Consider the following 16,243-nt stretch of genomic DNA (forward strand, 5'->3'; position numbering starts at 1 on the left):
ATATTTTTTTTACCTAGACAGACGCCTACCAAGAATTAATGGCTGTCTCTATTAAAAACATGACAGCTATGTACTGGGCTGAAAGGTATATAGAAGACAAACACATTGAAAATTCACTTATTTGAGACTGAATTCAGAATCTTTACCTGGGTGACCTGCCAAGGTGGTTCATTCATAACCATAGCCCCAATGAAACATGAATGAACTATGAAACGCAGGTGATCTACGGCCATTTTGGTCCTCTTATTTTACATTTCCAGCTAAGAAAGACTCTAGGAAAGGACTTTTGTCATTAAGATATTTAATTAGCTAAGAAAAGAGAACAAATGTAGAAATACCTTTATTATCAGTTAAGTGGCTAATTTATTCCCAGTTCAACTGAAATCCATACTCAAGTTTCTTTAAGTGCTATAAATCAATTACAAGTATCATTATACTAATCATGTAAATGTACACAAGGTTCTCTCTTGCAAGTCAAATGCCAAAGAGTGAGTAAAATGTATATCCAGACCGGGACTTAACTTGGCCTTTAAATATCATCCTGATACTACATTTTTAGCTCATCTGATTTTTTGAGAGAGAAAAAATGATGAGTTATTGTCATCACTTGATCAGTGTCGCCGTCGGCGTTGCCTGGTTAAGTTTTTATGTTTAGGTCAGCTTTTCACCTAAACTATCAAAGCTATTGCTTTGAAACTTGCAACACTTGTTCACCATCATAAACTGACCCTGTACAGCAAGAAACATAACTCTGTCATGCTTTTTGCAAGATTTATGGCCCCTTTTGTACTTGGAAAATATCAGATTTCTTGGTTAAGTTTTATGTTTAGGTCAGCTTTTACCCTAAACTGTTCAAGCTATTGCTTTGAAACTTGCAACAGTTGTTCACCATCATAAGCTGACTATGTACATCAAAAGACACTTTTTGCAAGAATTATGGCCCTTTTTGGACTTAGAAAATCACGGGTAGGACAATTTTTCTATTATACAAAAAAAAATCAGATGAGCGTCAGCACCCGCAAGGCGGTGCTCTTGTTTTAAATTTTGCCCTTGATGCATTTATGCTCTGTATTAAGTAATTTGATGCACCTTTATTGATGCGTAAGAGCCCTTTTCCGTTACTACATGTACATGGGGCCGAGTGGTAAGGTCGCTGACTTCAATTCACTTGCCCCTCATCGATGTGGGTTCGAGCCTCATTCTGGGCGTTGAATTCTTCATGTGAGGAAGCCATCCAGCTGGCTTACGGAAGGTCGGTGGTTCTACTCAGGTACCCGCTCGTGATGAAATAATGCACGGAGGGGCACCTGGGGCCTTCCTCCACCATCAAAGCTTGAAGGTCGCCATATGACCTATAATTGTGTTTGTGCGGCATTAAACCCAACAACAACAAATGTTACTACGTGCAGTATCTCTGTATACTATTGTTACCATTATGGGTCGTGTCTATAAGCTTTGAAGAATGTATTTGTAATCTCTGTATTAGGTAATGGCATGTCCATTACTGCGTCTTTAAGCTCAGCATTAAGTATTTGACGCGTCTGTCACGTCTGTTTTCAGTAATTGTTGGCCTCTTGGTGCGCTTGTAATCCCAGTGTTTCGTAAAGTTAGGCTTCTTGATGCGCCTGTCAGCTCTGTGTTAAATGTTGTTTGGCACCTTGATACGTTTTTAAGTAATAATATGCCCATTAATGTTTTCGTCAGATAAATAGTTTAATGAAATTTTCCCAATAATTGAATTTTTTAATCTTTGGATAATGAAGGACAGTCATCTTAGAAATAAAAATATGCAATAGAAGTAATAGGTCACCTGTATTGAAAAAGAGTTACTAGTATCTTCCCTTTAAAATTTCATGAAGAAATTCTATCGGGAAAAATTTGGCCCCGAATTCTAGCGTATGCCCCTTCTTGCGTCTGTCATTTCTGCATTAACTGAAGGCATCTTAGTGCGTTTGTCACCTCTTAAGAAATTAAAGACCCTTGGTGCATTGCCTGTCTGCACTCTGAAGTAATTATAAACTCCTTGATGCTCCTGTCAGCCCTGTGTTAAGTGATTGTAAGCACCTTTATGTGCATGCCGTCTATTAAGTAACTGTGGACCCATTGAAGCGTCTGTCAGCCCTGTGTTAAGTAAGGATGCACTGGACAGCTTTTTTGTCGAGCCCGATCGGATGCGAAGGCATAATTGTCTAAATGGCTGTTCGGTGTATGTGCGTGCGTCCGTTCGGACCATAACTTTGACATGCATTGAGCAATCTTTTTTGTATTTGGCATGAATGTTAACCTCAGTGCGACGAGACGCAAACCCAAGGTTCCTATCTCAAAGCTCAAGGTCACAGTTGGAGGTCAAATGTTAGTTTTTTTCCGGCCCATAAGTATGACATGCATTAAGGAATCTTGTTTACTAGTATATTTGGCATGAATGTAACCTCAGTGAGACTGACTGTATCTCAAAGGTCAAGGTCACAGTTATGGGACAAAGGGCGGGCTCGACATGTTGCCCGTGAGCATCTGGTTCTGGGACGATCTGTGTATGAAAAGAATTGGAACCACAGCTTTACACTTGCATGATCGTATGAGGCGACTAATAGGGTCTTAACTCTTGGTTTTGCTGTAACTGTGATTCCAGCAGGTATGCAAGTTTTTATTACATACCTCGTTTTTATTTCGATGTAAATGAGATGTGACACCAAAATTTGTAGTTTTGTTTGGCGCCATATAAGCTATACTGTGTTGGTGCTCCGTAAAACCCAAATAAATAAATAAATTTAGTAATTTTAAGCTGCTTAGTGGACCTTTCAGCGCTCATTTAGGTAAGAGTAGGCTCGTTGATCAATTGTCAGCACTTTGTGTGTGACCCGATTGATGTACATGTCAACTCTGTAATAATTATATACTCATTGATGTGTCTGTCCGGTCTGTAGGCCCTTTGATGCGTATGTCAACTATTAAATAACTGCAGACCCAGTGAAGTGTCAGCCCTGATTGTAGGCCGCTTGATGTGCATTTCATGTATAAACCAAGTGTGACCCCATTGATGCGTTGCCTGTCAGCTCTGAAGAAACTTTAGACTCATTGACGCGACTGTCGTCTCTGTGTTAAGTGATTGTAGGCCTCTTGATGCGCATGTCCTCTATTAAAGAAGTGCGTCTGTCTGAGCTAACTAAAGGCGACTGTCAGCTCTGTGTTGAGTGATTGTAGGCCCCTTGATGCGCATATCATCTATTGAGTAACTGTAGACCAAACTGAAGCGTCTGTTTGTCCATTTAGCTCAACGATTCAAAGAATAGGTAGAGCTGTTGGACTAGCCCATGCGCCCGTGTCCCGATTATGTTAAGTTTTTGTATGTAAGTTGGTATCTCAGTAACCACTTGTGGGAATGGATGAAACTTCACACACTTACTCAATGTGATAAACTGATTTATATTGCGCGGGTTCCATAACTCTATTTTGCTTTTTTACAAAAGTTTGCCCCTTTTTCGACTTAGAAATTTTTGGTTGAGGTTTTATATGTAAGCTGGTATCTCAGTATCCTTATGAGAATGAACTTCACACACACTTGTTCATTGTGATGATCTGACCTGCACACTTATTCACTGTAATAAACTGATTTATATTGCACAGGTTCCATAACTCTACTTTGCATTTTTACAAAACTATGCCCCTTTTTCGACTTAGCAGTGTTTGGTTAAATTTTTGTATGTAAGCTGGTATCTCAGTACCCACTATTGGGAATGGATTGAAACTTCATGCACTTGTTCACTGTGATGATCTGACATGCATTGCACTGGTCCATAACTCTACTTTGCATTTTTACAAAATTATGCCCCTTTTTGGACTTAGAAATTTTTGGTTAAGGTTTTGTATGTAATTTGGTATCACAGTACACACTAATGGGAATGGATTGAAACTTAAAACAATTGTCCATTGTCATGAGCTGATATGGACTGCCCAGGTTCCTTAACTGTGTTGCAGTTTTACAATATTATGCTCCTTTTTGGACATTAATATTCATTCACTTGACAAGGCTGTTGAATAGTCGAGCGTTGCTGTCCAACAGCTCTTGTTTAAGTTATTGTAGGTCCCTTGATGCGCTTGTCACCTGTTAGTAAGTGTAGACCCATCGGTGCATTGCCGGTCAACCCTCGGAACTTTTTTGGGCCCTTTGACGCGACTGTCAGCTCTGTGTTAAGTGATTGTAGGCCCCTTGATGCGCATGTCATCTATTATGTAACCGCTTGTCAGCCCTGTGCTAAGTAACAGTAGTCTCTTTGACGGATGTACCCGTCAGCTTTTGTATTTAGTAATTTTAGGCCGCTTAGCGCACCTCCCATCGCTCGTTTAGTTTATACTAATTTGTTTTCGCTCGATTGTTATGAAAGCTTCAAGCTTATTGGAACCACTCTCGAGTCTGCTTCCTTGAAAACCAGTACTGGTGTCATATGAGAAGTCATGGTCGTTACCCCAGTGGGGCTCGAAACCACGACCCCTGGATTGAACGGCCGACACATTGTCCACTAGACCAGCGCTTCCCTTAGGGAGGTTTAGGTACTTGTAGGCCCTTTGGAGCACATCAGTTTTCTGTTAAGTAATTGTAAGGTAATTGATGCACTGGTCAGCTGTGTTAAGCCCTGATGCTTATGCTAGTATTGTAGACCAACTGATGCGTCTTTCAGCTCTGTTTTACGTAAAATCATCTGAAGTAATTTTAGACTCTTTGCTGGACCTGTGCGCTATGCATTAAGTGTATAACTGTAGTCTATTCTGAAGTGCGTCTGTGAGCTCTGTATTAAATGAGTATAGCACCTTTATATGTCTGTAGTTCTGTGGTAAGTAATTGTAGTCCCCTTGGTTCTGTAAGCGTTGTTAAGCAACTTAAGACTCCCAATGCGCCCTTTAGTCTATATTGGCATAAATAAATGCATCAAGGCCTATATATTGCCATATTACAGGCAATCCCGAGTTATTTGGCTCTGTATTTAATGCTTATAGGCCTCCCGGTTCCCTATCGACTTTGTACTTGTACATACCTCTTAATGCTTCAGTGCAGTTTTTTGCACACCGATCTTAAAACTGACTTTCAGTGACCATGAATATGACCCACTGACCTACTTTCTTGTTTTTGAAGCTTTAGCAAATAAATTTGTTCAAGCAAGCAACTTAACACAGGTGAGCGGTATAGGGCCATCATGGCCCTCATGTTATGTTTCAAACCTAAACCTATCATAACATATGTCAGTTGCCTTCCCTCGTAGCTTGTTGCAAGATAAGAATTCGAAACGTTTCAAAATTTGCCCTCAATCTTCGCAAATTAACACCTGTTCCATTTGAATATGTCGATAGGCAAAATTGGCACTCTTACAATCTGGTTATATAAACTTGCGTGATTATCATGTAATGTTTTAACTTTCACTCCTGGCAAAACATTTCCTGCCTTCCCTCGTCGCTCATTTGAAACTCTAGCCATTTCCAGTTCATACTAATTCCATGTGAAGATGCAATGCTGCTTCTGTAGAAAGAGGCCTGAACAATACAGTTAAATTATTACGAGAACATACAATTATTTCTTACGATCCACTTGCGTAATCACAAACAAAATTTTATCTTTGTATGATATTACACCCACAGTAACATAGTTAGGATGGCCGAGAGTCTATGGCGCTGCGTTCAGGTCGCAGTCGAGTTCTCCCGGCGTGGGTTTGAATCCCACTTCTGACAAATTCTTTTTTATTCTTAAAGATTCCTATTAATTTTGATTCAACTCTGTTGAATTAATATGGGAATATACGTTTATATCACATGCAGGCAATCCAGTTGCGCATTTACCAACATGTTTGATCTTTGTATGATAATACTATCACATTTACTTAGTCAGGATAGCCGAGTCGACTAAGGCACTGCATTCAGGTCGCAGTCTTTTTCTCGTCCACGGGTATGAATCCCACTTGTTTTTTTTTCCCCAATAAATTTCCTTCTCTTCTCCGAACATTAATGTTGATTAAGACATACAGCATATTGTATGCAAGAGCATATGACATTTGTCATGTTTCTTATGTCATGCCCTTTGCAAGGTATACCTTAGAACATTTCAGAATCATTTTAGCCAGTGCTGGTTAAGTAGTGGCTCATGCATGTGAACATTCATACTGCTCATAGAGAAAAAGGAAGAAAACAGCACTTTTGAAACATTGAGGAGAGCAATACGTTATATGCTATTGACGTGCAGATAATAATCATCCCACATTTTTATCTTTGTATGGTATGATTTTAACATTAACATAGTCAGGTTGGCCATGCGGGCTTAGGCGCTGTGTTCAGATCGCATCCGGGTTCTCCCGCCGTGCGTTCAAATCCCATCTCAAGACAAATCATTTTATTTAGTTTTCATAATCTCAAAACTTCCTTTTTATAGTAATGTTCATAAAGATACATTACCTAGTTTACCCGAAATCAAAAGATTTGTCAGATGTGTTCTTTCGTGTACTGTTGCCAGATTTTAACATTAAATCTTAACCCAGAACACGTTAGTATCTTTTCCATGTTAATATGAATATACATTGCGCCCAAAAAGAAATAGAAACATACAGCATTTTAATGCAACACTCTTGTTTACCACGAAATTAAATTTTGTATGATATAACTTTAACATTAAGGTAGTCAGGATGCCTGAGCGGTCTTAGGCGCTGCTTTCATGTCGTAGTCGGGTTCCGCAGGGTTCAACTTCCTATTTCAAACAAAACATTATGATTGAGTTTACAGACCTTTTTTATTTTAAAGCTTTTCTTTCATTCTTTACATTAATGATGATCAAAATATCAATCAGAACATTTGTCAGTTGTCTTCCAACGTAAATTCTTACAAAATTAGAATTCGAAACGTTTAGCCTCTGCCAATACTTGCCAATACCATTTGAATATGAAAACAGGCAAAATTGACACTCTAATACAATCTGGTTATATGAACTTGCGTGTTTACTATCATCACTGAAATATTTTAACTTTCACTCTTGACAAAACTCCATTTCAGAATCAGTTTTTTCATGCCCATTCCATGTGAAGATGCAATACTGCTTCTGTAGAAAAAAGCCTAAACAATACAGTTGAATCATTACGAGAACATACAATTATTTCTCGCGATCCACTTGCGTAATCACAAACAAAATTTTATCTTTGTATGATATTACAGACACAGTAACATAGTCAGAATGGCCGAGTGGTCTAAGGCGCTGCGTTCAGGTCGCAGTCGGGTTCTCCCGGCGTGGGTTCGAATCCCACTTCTGACAAGTTGTTTTTATTAAGATTTTAATTTTCTTATACATGTAGCTTCCTATTACACGTAAATAGCATAACCGTATTACTCTCCTCAATATGTTTTCTTCCTTTTTCTATATGAGTGGTATGGTTGTTCACATGCGAGAGGCACTATTCAATCAGCACTATACCTTACAACCATATGTTCTTAGATACAATAGCTTTTTCCCACATTTTTATCTTTGTATGATATAATTTTAACATTAACATAGTCAGGATGGCCATGCGGTCTAAGGCGCTGCATTCTAGTCGCATTCGGGTTCTCCTGGCGTGGGTTCAAATCCCACTTCTGACAAACCATTTAACTGAGTCTTTATTTCATAATCTCAAAACTTCCTTTTTACATTAATGTTCATAAAGACACATTTAGCTAGTTTACCCGAAATCAAAATATTTGTCAGTTGTGTTCTTTCGTATACTTTTGCCAGATTTTAACATTAAATCTTAATCCTGAACACGTTAGTATCTTAGTATGTGAAACTGCCATTGCGTTAAAAAAGAAATAGGAACATACAGCATTTCAATGCAACACTCTTCTATGAACTTGCATGTTTTCCACGAAATTATATTTTGTATGATATAACTTTAACATTAACGGCGCTACTTTCATGTCGTAGCCGTGTTCTCCGGGCATGGGTTCAAATCCCACCAGACAAAACATTTTATTCAGTAAGTTCCTTTCACTTCTCCATACATTAATGTTGATTAAGACATACAATCTATTGTACGCAAGAACATATGACATTTGTCAAGTTTCTTCTGCCATACCCTTTGCAACATTTCATAACCATTTTAGATAGCCAGTGCATATTTCACTAAATATTTTACTTTTAGATATAAACTTTTGAGGAAGAGAAACCTGATCAAATGAATTAAACTGGACTAAATATATAATCTTACTGTGTTTGTAGAGCATCAATTATATTTACATTGATTTCATGAAAGAATCTTAAACGCATATGATGAAAATTTACCAATATATTGTTAATCTAAAGATTTACGAAGTCAGGATACCCGAGTGGTCTAAGGCGCTGCGTTCAGGTCGCAGTCGGGTTCTCCCGGCGTGGGTTCGAACCCCACTTCTGACAAATCATTTTTATTCAGTTTTTTATTTTATAAAGCTTCCTTTACATTCTATATATTAATGTTGATTACGATTTTATGTATCTGTTTTACCAAATCATTACCACCTCGATAGCCTTGTGGTAGAGCGTCTACTTCGAGTGCGGGAAGTCGTGGATTCGATCCCCGGCCGCGTCATACCAAAGACGTGAAAAATGGTTCCATTAGCTCCCTCGCTTGGCCTCCAGTATTAAAGGGGAAACTGACCTGAGGTGCCGAGAGTGATTAATATACGCTGAGGAACTTCCTTTACAGTCGACCTAAAATAAATTGTGTATAAAAACTAGTGCTGCTTAAGAAGATAACGGATAGTGCTAATGCCATGTATCTATGCTGGCAAAAACAATGCTCTTAAATAATAAGGGATTAATGACCTCTAATGCGCATCTTACACTAAAATAATTTATTTTTAAATATAAATTTTAAAAGTAGAAAATCCTGATCAAATGAATTAAACTTTACTAAATATATAATCTTACTGTGTTTGTAGAGCTTCATTTATGTTTACAATGTATTATGGTATCATGAAAGAATCTTTCATATTGGGATCATATTGAATAGGTGAAGTATATGCGCGCTGGGGAAAATATTTCATGATGGACCTATGAATTCTTTACTTATGTGTGAAACAGGTCTCATAAGCGTAAATACGACTATCTTCTACTGATTATAAAACATACCGTACGATTTGTTGTGAATTAACTGTTGTTTTACTTTTTGTAGTTCAACCGCCATCCTTGTTTAAGAGCACATTTAAAAAACACGTTTTTTCATCCTCAAGTAATTTATATATTGAAAATGCATTTGCCTGTTTACCATCATATTGTTTAACTTAAGACTTGCGTAGTCAGGATGGCCGAGCGGTCTAAGGCGCTGCGTTCAGGTCGCAGTCGGGTTCTCCCGGCGTGGGTTCGAATCCCACTTCTGACAAACAAATTTTTATTCATTTTATCATTCTCTTAAAGCGGCATGCCTCCAGATCGTTCGACAACAAAAAAAATATTTTTTTTTTAGATATCTTGAAATAAATGCTATATTTCTTAAGAATTAAGGCTTTAAAACTTAATTACTGACAAACTTCATGTTACGGAAACACTTGAGAATTTGCTGTTTTTACTACTGTTTTCGATGAAAATTGAAAAGCGTTTGTCACGCTGTTACTCCAGGTAAACTGTCTCGATTATAAATATCTATATTTTGAAGTCATTATTCACTACTTCAGCTATAGCGCTATTGATTACGACGACGGGAAAATGTCTTTATTGCCGCGGCGGTCCGGGGTTCGATTCCCGACACGGTCATCTTTTTTTTTCTTGATTTGGAACTTTTAAAATATTTTAGAAACAAAAATTCATATTCTAATGTTCATAATATGACCAAACTTCAATTTGAAAGAAAGATTATTTTTTAGCCAAATCTGGAGGCATGCTGCTTTAAGCTTTCCAGATCGTTCGACAACAAAAATAAATATATTTTTTTAGATATCTTGAAATAAATGCTCTATTTCTTAAGAAGGCTTTAAAACTTAATTACTGACAAACTTTATGTTACGGAAACACTTGAGAATTTGCTGTTTTTACTACTTTTTTCGATGAAAATTGAAAAGCGTTTGTCACGCTTTTACTCCAGGTAAACTGTCTCGATTATAAATATCTATATTTTGGAGTCATTATTCACTACTTCAGCTGTAGCGCTATTGGTTACGACGACGGGGAAAATGTCTTTATTGCCGCGGCGGTCCGGGGTTCAATTTCCGACGCGGTCATATTTTTTTTCTTGATTTGGAACTTTTAAAATATTTTAGAAACAAAAATTCATATTCTAATGTTCATAATATGATCAAACTTCAATTTGAAAGAAAGATTATTTTAGCCAAATTTTGAGGCATGCAGCTTTAATGTTGTTTGGTTTCACAAGATCATACTATTCGTCAATTATCTTACCTCGTATTCATGTACAAATTTTTAATTATTAAAAAACATTTTACAATCCACCTTCAGCAGGTACCAGTTAATTAATTCCTATTCCGTGTTTATAAGCTATATGACACGTATAGACATAGGCACAAAATAACTCTGTTGAACTAATATATGAATATACGCTTATATTACATACAGGCAACCCCATTTGTGTGTTTACCAACAAATTTGATCTTTTTATGATATTACTTTCACATTAACGTAGTCAGGATTTCCGAGCGGTCTAAAACGCTGCGTTCAGGTCGCAGTCGGGTTCTCCCGACGAAGGTACGAATCCCACTTCTTGCAAAACACTTCCTTCTCTTCTCATATTAATTTTGATTAAGACGTACAACCTATAGGATGTACTGTGGCAAGAACATATGAAATTTGTCAAATTTCTTCTGTCATACACTCTGCAACATCTCAGAACCATTTTAGCCAGTGCTGGTTAGTGCTCCTTATATATTACACGGATTAGGCAGTATCCGGTATCTTCAATGCTATTGAATAATTAGGTATTAAAGACATCAAATGCGCACCTTTGTTTTTAGATACAAATTTTAAAATCAAGATCTTTCATGTTTTCAAATAAGAATTTTTCAAACATCCACCGTATTTGTTTTGTGTGTGTGTGTGTGTGTGTGTGTGTGTGTGTGTGTGTGTGTATTTTAACTGAATATTAACGTAGTCAGGATGACCGAGCGGTCTAAGTCGCTGCTGGACGCAGTCGGGTTCTCCCGGCGTGGGTTTGAATCCCACTTCTGACAAATCATTTTGTTTGAATCTTCAGATTTTTTTACCTTAAAGCTGATTTAGATTTGTCAGTTGTCTTCCCTCGTAGCTTGCAAGCTTAGAATTCGAAACGTTAAGCCTCTGTCAATTAATACCTATTCCATGAATATTGAATATGTCAATAGGCAAAATTGGCACTCTTACAATCTGGTTATATGAACTTGCGTGATTACCATCATAATTATAATGTTTTAACGTTCACTCCTGGCAAAACATTTCCTGCATCCCTCATCGCTCATTTAATCTCTATCCATTTCCAGTTCATACTAATTCCATGCTGCTTCTGTAGAAAAAGGCCTAAACAATACAGTTGAATTATTACGAGAACATACAATTATTTCTTACGATCCACTTGCGTAATCACAAACAAAATTTTATCTTTGTATGATATTATTCACACTGTAACGTAGTCAGGATGGCCGAGCGGTCTAAGGCGCTGCGTTCAGGTCGCAGTCGGGTTCTCCCGGCGTGGGTTCGAATCCCACTTCTGACAAGTTATTTTTTATTCAGATTTTCATTTTCTTAAAGCTTCCTATTAATCTTGATTAAACTCTGTTGAATTAATATGGGAATATACGTTTATATCACATGCAGGCAATCCAGTTGCGCATTTACCAACATATTTGATCTTTTTATGATAATACTTTCACCTTTACTTAGTCAGGATAGCCGAGTCGACTAAGGCGCTGCATTCAGGTCGCAGTCGGGTTCTCCACGGGTATGAATCCCACTTATTTTTTTTTCCCAATAAATTTCCTTCTCTTCGCCCTACATTAACGTTGATTAAGGCATACAGCATATGTATGCAAGAACATATGGCATTTGTCATGTTTCTTACGCCATGTCCTTTGCAAGATATACCTTAGAACATTTCAGAACCATTTTAGCCAGTGCTGGTTAAGAAGTGGCTCATGCATGTGAACATTCATACTGCTAACGTAGAAAAAGGAAGAAAACAACACTTTTGAAACATACTAGTATTGAGGAGAGTAATACGGTTATATCATATTTACGTGCATATTTTTATCTTTGTATACTTGCGTAGTCAGGTAGGCCATGGGGTCTAAGGCGCTGCGTTCAGGTCGCATTCGGGTTCTCCCGGCGTGGGTTCAAATCCCACTTCAGACAAATAATTCTATTTAGTTTTTCATAATCTCAAAACTTCCTTTTTACACTAAGGTTCATAAAGATACGTAACCAAGTTCACTCGGAATCAGAATATTTGTCAGTTGTGTTCTTTCGTATACTTTTATGGCAGATTTTAACATTCAAATCTTAATCCTGAACACGTTAACACCGTTCACATGTGAATGTGCCATTGCGCTCAAAAAGAAATAGGAAAATACAACATATTAATGTAACACTGTTCTATGAACTTGTATGTTTACCACAAAATTTAATTTCGTTTGATATAATTAAACATTAACGTAGTCAGTTCTCCAGGCATGCATGCTTCAAATCCTACTTCAGACAAAATATATTGATCGAGTTTTCAGATTTTTTATTTTATGCTTCCTTTTCATTCTTTACATAGATATCTATTATAATATTTTTCAGTTATCTTCCCTCGTAGCTTGTTGCAAGATTAGAATCCTATGCCAATTAATACCTATTCCATTTGAATATGTCAATAGGCAAAATCGGCACTCTATTGCAATCTCGTTATATGAACTTGCGTGTTTATCATCATACGAGATAAAGATCATAATTCGAAACATTTGGTTTAAACATATTTTATTTTGCAATATTTTTACAATATGATTACAAATATACAATAAAGGACTGGACAGGAAGTTTTATAGTCTTAAGGTTGTCCTCTCCCTATTACAACAATGTGCATACATAGTTCATCATATAAACCTTCAAATGCATTGGAAAAAAATACAAACGTTTACTAAAGAATATAACACAGTTGTAAAGTAACTATCTATAAAGTTATCCGTAGTAGGAGATACTGGTATAAAAAGAAAGAAAAAGGAACAGAAATACTAAGAAATTGACAACAAAACTAGAGGCGATTACATGATGGAGTTACTATCATTTATCAAAGTTAAAAGGGTTTGATATGCTATTTTTCACGTAAGCTATTTCTGATATGTTTACTTCTTATAGATCGAAATCTTTTGGATTTAACAATGTAACACTAAACAGCAGTAAATATTTCTACGTTGGATTCATCTGATAGGGCAGGATTACCTTGTAAGATAACATTTAATGTTGGAGTACAAAACTGGGATATGATATTGAACAACTGTATTCTTAAGTGAGAATACCTCGGGCATATGAAAAAAATAGTGATAAAACGTTTCTACATCCCCGTAGTCACAATTTGGAGACTCAATAATGTTTTTAGCATAGAGCTCAGAAGATAGAGAGCTGCATTGCGTACGTAGCCTTGTGTGAAGTATTTGAGATTTTCTTACTCCTGTCAGAAAGTACTTTGGAACAGTAGGAATGTCATTATTTAACATACGCTTAAAAGGCGCTAGAGAACAAGCATTACCTATTTCGTCTGGAAGATCGTTGAAGTCCCGTATGACTGATGGAAGGAATGAATTGTAATAAAATGCAGTATGTGTGAAAATAGTCTGAATATTTTCAGCATTTCTAAGAGGGTACCTGTGTTCTCTTCCTACATTAGATGGAACAAGTTCTGAAAGATAAGATGGTGTGAGCTAGGTTACCTTTCATTTTGTAAAACAGTACTAACTTGTGTTTTTCCTTCTGTTAGCAAGGGTCTCCCTGCCAACTTCAGATAAAAGTTTGTCAATAGAAACGAGTTTCGATCGTTGTTCCAGCTACTATTCTTGCTGCTTCATGCTGAATTTTTTCAAGTTCCTGTTTTTCATTTTGAGTGCAATTGTCAAAAAGTACGTCACCATATTCAAGAATAGGTCTAATGAATGATTTGTAGATGACCTCAAGAGAATTTCTGTCTAGCTGAAATTTTAACTTTTCATGACATTTATTCGCAGCCAGGCTTTCTTTGTTATGTACTCAATTTGTGTAGTCCACCTAAGATCATTTGATAGAAAAATACCTAAATGTTTATGATTATGGACTTCGTTTATTTGTTGACCCTGCATTAATAGTGGAGGATGATAGACTCTATGTTTGCGGGATATCAATAACGACTCAGTTTTAGAAGGGTTAAAGTTCACTAGCCACCTTGATGCCCAGTTTGAAATTTTATTAAGATCTGAATTTAAGATAGCAGAAGCAGTATCTGGATTTTCAACTACAATTGAAAGATTCGAAACATTTCAGAATCAATCTTTTCGTGCCCATTCCATGTGAAGATGCGATACTGCTTCTGTAGAAAAAGCATAAACAATACAGTTAAATTATTACGAGAACACAATTATATCTTACCACTTGCGTAATCACAAACAAAATTTTATCTTTGTATGATATCACAGATACAGTAACGTAGTCAGGATGGCCAAGCGGTCTAAGGCTTTGCGTTCAGGTCGCAGTCGGGTTCTCCCGGCGTGTGTTCGAATCCTATTTAAATATCGAACTAATATGTGCACTTACGCCTAAATCACTTACAGAATCCTTGCATGTGCTCTTTGTATGATATTCCTTTCACATTCAGGTCGCAGTCGAGTATTCCCGGCGTAGGTTCGAATCCCACTTCTGACAAATCATTTTATTCAATAAGTTTCCTTCTCTTCTCCGTACATTAATGTTGACTAAGACATATAGCCTATTATATCCAAGAACGTGTGACATGTGTCAAGTTTCTTCTGTCATACACTGAAATATGTCAATTTATCATCTGCTTTTTTTTTCAGGGTATTAATAAGGATAAGGTTCCAGTAACACAATAACGTTCCATAAACGCAGCCTCCAAACACCTAACTCCATAAAAGAGTATGCATGTATGTGCAAACGTTGGACATACGGGCAATACAATTAAGAATAAAACATTAAGAAACGCAGTAGGCACCGCCGTGGAACGGTCAATTGCATTTAATGGAAAGTTTAAACAAGTTAATCGTACGCAAGCCCTCGCTCTTAGCCCCAATCATGACATTGCGCCAAATATACAGGAAAGGGTGAATAAAAGTTGGTTATCCCCACTTTGAGAAGAAAAGGGACATAATTATAAAAAATTTAAATAGCCTCAGGAGTTATCTCCTGTGGACAAAACATAAGGTCTGAACACAGACCAATTCTTTATGTCCGTTACAAGCCGTGAAGCAGCCAACCCTCACCTACAGCAAGGTTAGTAGAATTCTAGATATTTCGCAAGTTTAGAAAAGAAAAATGCAGAGAGGAAAAACATATTCAAAATAAAAATTGGAGATGCTGAAATAAATGATCAAGTCGAAATTCTTAAAGCTGAAAAATCATTTTATGAAAATTTGTATTCAAAACGATCAAAAATAAAAACAGATTATGACTTCTTCAATCAGCATATAAAAAAACTAAATGAAAATGAAAAGGAAACATGTGAAGGGTATTTAACTGAATATGAGTGTTTAGAAGCTTTAAAAGAAATGAAAAACCAAAAGAGTCCTGGTTCAGACGGGATTACTAGTGAATTTCATAAAGTTTTTTGGGAAACAATTAAAACACACTACGTTAAAGCAATTAACTATTCCTTTAGAACAAAACAACTAACAGACCTACAAAAGCAAGGAGTTATTACATTACTACCAAAAGAGGGAAAAGATACATTATCTTTATCAAACTGGCGCCCTATAAGTCTCTTAAATGTTGATTATAAAATTGCAACTAAATCAATAGCAAATCGTCTTAAAAAAGTTATAAATTCCATAATAGATAAAGCTCAAACAGGATTTTTGAAAAACAGATACATCGGTGAAAATATTAGGTTACTATTTGAAACTATGGAATATTTACAAACTAAAAATGAACCCGGCCTACTACTGTTTGCAGATTTTGAAAAAGCTTTTGACAGCATCGATCATACTTTCATGTTTCAGTGCTTACACCACTTGAATTTTGGTGTCTCTTTTATTGATTGGGTAAAATTATTTTACAACGATATAAGTAGCGTAGTTATAAATAACGGAAACTTGTCCGAAT

The 16,243-nt window shown here is 36.6% G+C and overlaps 4 non-coding genes across 4 annotated transcripts; all 4 read left to right on the forward strand.

Annotated features, from left to right (window-relative positions):
- The first annotated feature begins 7,198 nt into the window (after nt 1–7,198).
- Nucleotides 7,199–7,282, forward strand: Trnal-cag (transfer RNA leucine (anticodon CAG)). Its single transcript has one exon. It is a non-coding gene; the product is annotated as a tRNA-Leu (tRNA).
- A 1,032-nt stretch (nt 7,283–8,314) lies between these two features.
- Nucleotides 8,315–8,398, forward strand: Trnal-cag (transfer RNA leucine (anticodon CAG)). The gene has a single exon. It is a non-coding gene; the product is annotated as a tRNA-Leu (tRNA).
- An 880-nt stretch (nt 8,399–9,278) lies between these two features.
- On the forward strand, nt 9,279–9,362 carry Trnal-cag (transfer RNA leucine (anticodon CAG)). The gene has a single exon. It is a non-coding gene; the product is annotated as a tRNA-Leu (tRNA).
- Nucleotides 9,363–11,594: 2,232 nt separating this feature from the next.
- Nucleotides 11,595–11,678, forward strand: Trnal-cag (transfer RNA leucine (anticodon CAG)). Its single transcript has one exon. It is a non-coding gene; the product is annotated as a tRNA-Leu (tRNA).
- Nucleotides 11,679–16,243: the final 4,565 nt, after the last annotated feature.

Source organism: Mercenaria mercenaria, chromosome 7, assembly GCF_021730395.1.
Source record: "Mercenaria mercenaria strain notata chromosome 7, MADL_Memer_1, whole genome shotgun sequence".
Lineage (NCBI taxonomy): Eukaryota > Metazoa > Mollusca > Bivalvia > Venerida > Veneridae > Mercenaria > Mercenaria mercenaria.